This window comes from Vulpes lagopus, chromosome X (assembly GCF_018345385.1).
Source record: "Vulpes lagopus strain Blue_001 chromosome X, ASM1834538v1, whole genome shotgun sequence".
In the NCBI taxonomy this organism is placed as follows: domain Eukaryota; kingdom Metazoa; phylum Chordata; class Mammalia; order Carnivora; family Canidae; genus Vulpes; species Vulpes lagopus.
In genome coordinates, this window is record NC_054848.1 from 89108786 (window position 1) to 89116078 (window position 7293).

Here is a 7293-nt window from a genome sequence, read left to right on the forward strand (position 1 = left end):
GCATTTAATCTACTGTGAATTTATTGTTGTGTGTGTGTGGTGTATGGTTTTTGTATTTCAATTGAATATACATTTATATTTTGTATCTAAAATGGATAAACCTTTCTCTCTAAACATTTCTCTCAGCACTATTTCATCACTTACTGAATGGTCATTCCCTTTCCTTTTACTTGCAATGGCACCCCTGTCATGTATCTATTGTCCAATTATCATCTATCTTCTTCCTCCTTTCCTCCCTCCCTCCCAGACTGCCTTCTTCCCTCATTTCCCTCCTTCCTTCTTTTCCATTATGATCCACTGATCTACTTATGTAGCCCTGATCCAGCACCATATCATCTCAATTTCTGTATTTTATATAAACTTTCTAGATAAAGCAATATTTTCATTTTACTTCTTCAGCAGTGTCTTCGCTTCTAGCTTTGCCACATGAATTCCAAGATCATGTTATCATGTCTAAGAAAAACACTGCCATTACTTGCATTGGAATGCATTGAATCTATAGATGAATATTGGAAGAAGTGACATTTTGTATTGGTTTTCCTATACAAGAACAAAATTAATTTTACCATCTACTTATGTCATCTTTAGTTATTTTTCAATACAGTTTTATAACTGCCACCATAATGTTCTTAGATATCTTTTAATACTTCAACTATAAGTGCCATATATTATGATTTTTAAACATCTTTATTGAAATATAATTCACATACTATGCAATTCACTCATATAAAGTGTACTGTTCGGAGCACCTGGCTGGCTCAGTCAGTAAAGCATGCAGCTCTTGATCTTGGAGTTGTGAGTTCTAGCCCCACGTTGAGTGTAGAGATTAATGAAAAATAAAATCTTAAAAAAAGTGTACAATTCAATGGTTTTTACTATAGGCACAGAATTGTGTCACCATTGCCACAATCAATTTTAGAACACTTTTATTTACCCAACCAAAAAATCCCAGTTCTGTTAGTCTTCAACTTCTAACCTTTTCCATCTGTCTCTGAGGCCTAAGCAGTGACCGATATACTTTCTATCTCCTTAGGTTTGCCTCCTCTGGACGTTTTATGTAAATGGCATCAGACAATCTGTGGGCTTTTGAGTCTGGTTCTTTTCATTAGCACAACTGTCTCTGTGAGTCCATGCCTTCAGTTGCTTTGGGCATATTCCTAGAAGGGGACTTGTTACATCATGAGGTAATTCTATGTTTGTTTTTCTGAAGGGCCACCATGCTGTTTTCCACAGTGACTGCACTAGTTTACATTTCACCAAACAATTGCAAGCTTTCTAATTTCTCCACATCCTTGCCAACATGTTATTATTTTTTTCAATAACCATCTGTGATGGTTAATTTTATGTGTCAACTTGTCTAGGCTACAGACAGATATCTGGTCAAAAATTATTCTTTTTTAAAAAAGATTTATTTATGTATTCATGAGAAACACAAAGACAGACAGAGACACAGGCAGAGGGAGAAGCAGACTCCCTGCAGGGAGCTGGATGCGGGACTCAATCTTGGGACTGCTGGATCATGCCCTGAGCCGAAGGCAGATGTTCAACTGCTAAGCCACCCAGGCATCCCTCAAACATTATTCTTTATGTTTCTTTGGAGGTCTGTTTTTAGATGTTATTAAAATTTAAACCAGTAGACAATGAATAAATTAGATTACCCATCATGATGTGGGTGGGCCTCATCTAATCACTGGAAGATCTTAATGGAAACAGACTGATCTCCTTTCAAGAAGAGGGAACTCTGCAGCAGAATGCCTTTGGATCCCAACCACAGTATCAACTCTTCCTTGGATCTCCATTCTGCTGGCCCACCTTGAAATTTGTGAACTCGCCAGTCTCCACAATCTTGTGAGCCAATGCCTTTAAATCAATCATGCAATCACACCTGTACATCCTATTGGTCCTGTTTTCATAGAGAACTCTGACAGAAGCATCATCCTAATTGGTAGGCAATGGTTTTCATTTGCATTTCCCTAATTATTTGTGATATTGATGATTCGTCTGATTATATAAACTTTATTGGAGTATGATTTACATAACATAAAATATACACGTTATATGCAAACATTCATGAGTTTTGACAAATGTATATATCTGCATAACTGCTATTATACTCAATACAGAAAACATTTCCATCACTTCAACAGTTTCCCCTTAAATCTTTTCAATCAATTCCCCCAACAATCCTGGCCCCAGAGTCACTATAGATTCATTTGACTTCTTCTAAAATTTCATATAAAGTGAATCATACTTTATATATAGCTACTTTCTTTTTTTGAGTAATTTTGATTTTTTATTTGTTCTGATGAGATGGATATTCTTTGGATTTTATTTTATTTTATTTTTTAATAATAAATTTATTTTTTATTGGTGTTCAATTTGCCAACATACAGAATAACACCCAGTGCTCATCCCGTCAAGTGCCCCCCTCAGTGCCTGCCACACAGTCACCCCAGCATAACATTTCTAAGATACATCCATTTAATTAAATGCATCAGTAGTTCCTTCCTTTTTATCACTTAGTATTATTCCATTGGACAGATACAACTCAATTTTCTTTTTAAGATTTTAGTTATTTATTCATGAGAGACAGAGAAGATGGACAGAGACATAGGCAGAGGGAGAAGTAGGCTGTGAGGAGCCTGATGGGGACTCGATCCCAGGATCCAGGATTATGACCTGAGCTGAAGGCAGATGTTCAACCACTGAGCCACCCAGGGGCCCCCACCTCAATTTGTTTACACATTCATAATTTGGTGAGAAAAGTTTGGATTTTTTCTCCAATTTTTGGCAATTATTAATAAGGCTGCTATGAAATTATATCACAGTGTAGTTGATTTCTATTTAATTTTTAATTTTTTATTTAAATTCACTGTGCCAACATATTACATCCAGTGTTCATCTCATCACATGCACTCCTTAGTTCCTATCACCCAGTTACCCCATCCCCACACCCACATCCCCTTCTGCAACCCTTTGTTTGTTTCCTAAAGTTAGCAGTCTCTCATGGTTTGTCTTAAAACATGGCAAACATATCAGGAGTAAAAGAGCTATGAAGCTCCAGCCCCTCATTACCCTCCCATGGAAATATTAAAACACAAACAGAAAATGGCTGAACATATGTTTTGTGAGAAGATATGTATTCTTTAAACTTAGATATATGCCTAGGATTGAAATTGTGGGGTTGTATGGAAAATATATGTTTTACTTTATAAGAAATAGCTAAAATGGCATCCAAACTGGTAGTAGCATTTTATTAAAAAATTTTTTTTAAGATGGGTATGTTTTACAGGCAACCAATGAGCAGATTAATGAACCATATAACTCTCTTTACTTTAAACTAAAATTTGAGAAATATGACCCAAAATGCATCCTTCTATCCTGAACAACATAACCAAGTACAAATGAAGTCAATGGTGCACCCCATTAGCGTCCTAGGCTGTATACCAATAAAACAAGCCCTCCCTGGCCCTGAGCCCCTGCCCTGGGGCAAATGCAAGTAAATGATTGTGCATTGTGTGATGATACTGTTAGGCGAGAACTTTGGTTCATGCAGTTGACTAACTGCCATCGAGGGGGCACTGAAAACCCACACCCTCAGCACTTAAGTCAGTCAGCGATGGTAAGCTTATGGCATCAGTCATGCCCCTTCCACAACACCAGGTAATGGTGTGGTCAGGTATACTGGTGGCAAAGACCAAGCCTATATCATTGTGCCCATCCAATCCATCGGGCCAGGATGCTTCACCCGCGGGAAGCTTGAGCCTATCCTTGATTTCTGCTACTCTGGCAGAGGCCAGTAGAGAATCGGGCTCTCTGTTTGCAAGTCCACGAAATACAGGGAACGGTTGTCAAACAGCAGGGCAAAGATATCTCTAAAGCCAAGCAAGGCCAAGGTTTGCTATCTCAGGAGTCTTGATGACCCTGCGAATATCACAACTGGCAAAGCCTCATGGGTAGAGATGCAGTGCCAAACTACAATGTATCTTCCCTCAAACTGAAATCCTGGCTGCAGGCAGATACTTCTGTCCTCAGAGACAGACAACATCTTTAAGCACTTACAATTGATTTCTCTCCCAGTTGGCCAAATCTTGATCTCATATTTGTCCACACGTGGGGGTATGTAGTCTCCAGGGCTGTGCAAAAAAGACTTCGCACTTTTGCAAAACCACCTTGGTGACTCATTCCATGCGCCATTGAGTGTGTTCAGGCTTGTCCCAGGAGACAAAGCTCTTATTTCCACAGTGAAATATTCAGATCCATTCACCAAGGTATCTAGTTCATCATTGTAGTCAATGTTAAATACCGCCTCTGTGTGCCCCCAGAAGTGCTAGGTGCTGGCTCCAGAACTCCATTCCCAACAGGCCACAGTGTTGTCAAAGGAGTCTGTCACAAGCTTCTGCTCATCAAACCTCACTGCTGCACCACTGTGGGTCTGAATGCCATTAATGCACTCCCCTGTGCTCATATACCACAGTTTTGCAGACAAGTCATCTGACCGTGTGCAGAGAAATGCATCTTTGTAGTAGAGCACATACGCTCTGGCATTGTGTCCAATTAATGATGAGGTCTCAAAGGCTTCAAGGTCCTCCAGTTGCCTCTTTCTCAAATAGGCCTTCAAAGCTTCTACCAGTGCAAGGCATCCTGAACAGAATCATCTATGTACCAGCTCAAATTTTTACACGTGGTTTGCGACACCTCTGTATGGGCACTTATCACCTTCTTCCACTGTTTAGACATGAAGCAGCATGTGAGTCAAGCCCGAGGATCGAGCCATTTTAACAAATAAAAATGGAGCTCCTGGGGGAGGAGTTTGAAAAAGTCTCCAGGTTATTGGAGAGATGCCTGAGCTGGACTGCCCCACTCAGACTAATCAGGTGATCCAGAGTTTCATTCTTCTGCCAGTCCCTCAGAGAAAGACATGTAACAGAAATGTTACCAAGCCATGCCTCCAAGTCCCTTCTCTCCATGAAGTTATGGAAAAATTGACCTGAGCAACTGCCCCAAGGGCCAGGGATCTCGTGCCAGGCTCACACCAAGTAGGTGAGTTGGGCTGCCAGAGCTTCCAGTAGCAGGTCCGCTGGGCATCCCTGGCACCTGCAGGTAGTAAAAGAAAGACAAAGGACTCTGGCACCAGTGGCAGCATTTTTAACTTCCACCAGCAATATGCAAGAGTTCTTAATAAAGAATTGTAGAGGCACCTGGGTGGCTCAGTTGGTTAAATGTCTGCCTTCGATTCAGGACATGATCTTGGGGTCCTGAGATGGAGTTCTGAGTTGGGCTCCCTGCTCAGTGGGAAGTCTGCTTCTCCCTCTAACCTCTGCCCCTCCCCCTGTTTGTGCTCTCTTTTCCTCTCAAATAAATGAATAAAGCCTTTAAAGAAAAGAATCTTTATATTTTGGCTAAAATGTTCTTTTAAAGATATATGTATTCAAGTATATCTTCCTATTCATTTTTTAATATGAAAAAATAAGCTTTATTAATCTGCCTTGCAATATATAAAATTAGTATGCTTGTATAAAAATATGCTCATGAAAGAAAAACAAAACTTTTGGGGGCCTTATTTTTTTTTCCTATTCAGTGGCTTAGCTTTTCACTTTCTTTATGGCACCTTTAAGTATATAAAAGTATGATTTTCAGAATGTCAAATTTGTTAACTTTTTTCTTTTATAGTTCATGCATTTTGTGACCCATTTTTGCCCGTGCCAAGAAAATCTTTTTGTTTGACTAAGGCTAGATAAAAATCGATCCAAAAAATTGTTGGATTACATATTCTGTGGGACAGGAATTGACACTGGGCTTAGTAGAAATGCCTTGTCTTACTGGGACCCCAGTGATGTCTGGGACCCCAGTTGGAAGACCCAATACCTGAGAATTATAATCCTTTGAAGACACTTATACTAATGTGTAAGTTAATGCCAACTCTCCATTGGGACCTTAGTTTGTATTATCAGTTGGTAAGCCTACATATGGCATCTCCATGTGACCTAGAGTTCCTCAGAACATGGTGTCTGGGCAACTATCTCAAGAAAAAGGAAGAACAGATATAAACTATATCCATTTTATGACCTACCCCGAAATCACACAACATTATTTCTACTACACTGTGTTGGTCAGAGAAGTCACAATTCCCTACCCAGATTCAACTGGGAGAGAACAGAAACCTCAACTCTCAGAGGGAGGAGACATCACTCACATTGTAACATACATGTGACATATATTTGCCATGGATCTGCCATCTACCACAATCTGTCCACTGATCAAAATAATTCACATTTCTCTTACATACAAAATTCACATGTGCCTCTTACAGAACCCCCAGACTCTCATCCCATTAAGTAACAGGTTCAAACTCAAGACCCAATTTCCCACCTAGATCTGTCCTATGTTGGATGAGGCTGCTCAGCCGTCATACCTAATCAACATATACATGTTGTCAAGTATAGCTCCTCTTGATTTGAAAATCCTGTGAATTAAAGAGATGTTATCTGTCACTCACACCCACACACAAACATACAAACGCCAACACGAAATGTTTGACAGCCACAGATTTTCCTTTGCAAAAGGAGGAAAGCATGAGGCATGTTGGAGTCAGTGGTCCATAGCAATTTAAGAATCCAGTCAGGTGCATGTTGCTAGTTCTTCGGTTAGGGCTCAGTCCTCCTACTGCCCGGTCATATTTCTTCATTACGGCATCAGGAGGGGTGGTTGTGTTGGGAGCAGCCCTAGGTAAAAACACCATGGATTTCAACTGTTCTTACTAAGTACAGCAAACTTTCTTGAACACTTCTTACATTGTTTAATGCCTTTGACAAATTTCCAGAGTCTTTAAATTGTAGTTGTTTTTTTTTAAAATAATTTTGTCCATTTGTATTACTGCTTTTCCAGGACAGTAATGACCAAGATGGTCATTCAACATACTGGAAGTCCCTTCCACCTCTGCTTTCTTCACCTTCATTTTTGAAAAAAAAAAAAAAAAAACTTTCACTGAGTAAGGAATTTGTGCTCCACCATGTTCTAGCTCATATTTTCAATAAAAAATCTATCATCATTCTTATCTCTGTTCTGGTGCATATAATAAGCATGTTCTCTCCTCTAAATGCTTTAAAGATTTTCTCTATATTGATGTGTTTACATGATTTGATTTCAGCATAACTGAAGGTCACTTTCTTCATGTGTCTTATGCTTAGAGTTCATTCAGCTTCCTGAAACTGTAAGTTGAATATTTTCATCAACGTTGGAGTCATTGACTCAAATATTCTTTCTGTTCCCCCACTTTCTCCTCTCCTTCAG

General features: G+C 39.4%; 1 pseudogene; it reads right to left on the bottom strand.

Annotated features, from left to right (window-relative positions):
• Nucleotides 1-3636: 3636 nt before the first annotated feature.
• LOC121482631 lies at nucleotides 3637-4988 on the bottom strand (annotated as a pseudogene).
• Nucleotides 4989-7293: the final 2305 nt, after the last annotated feature.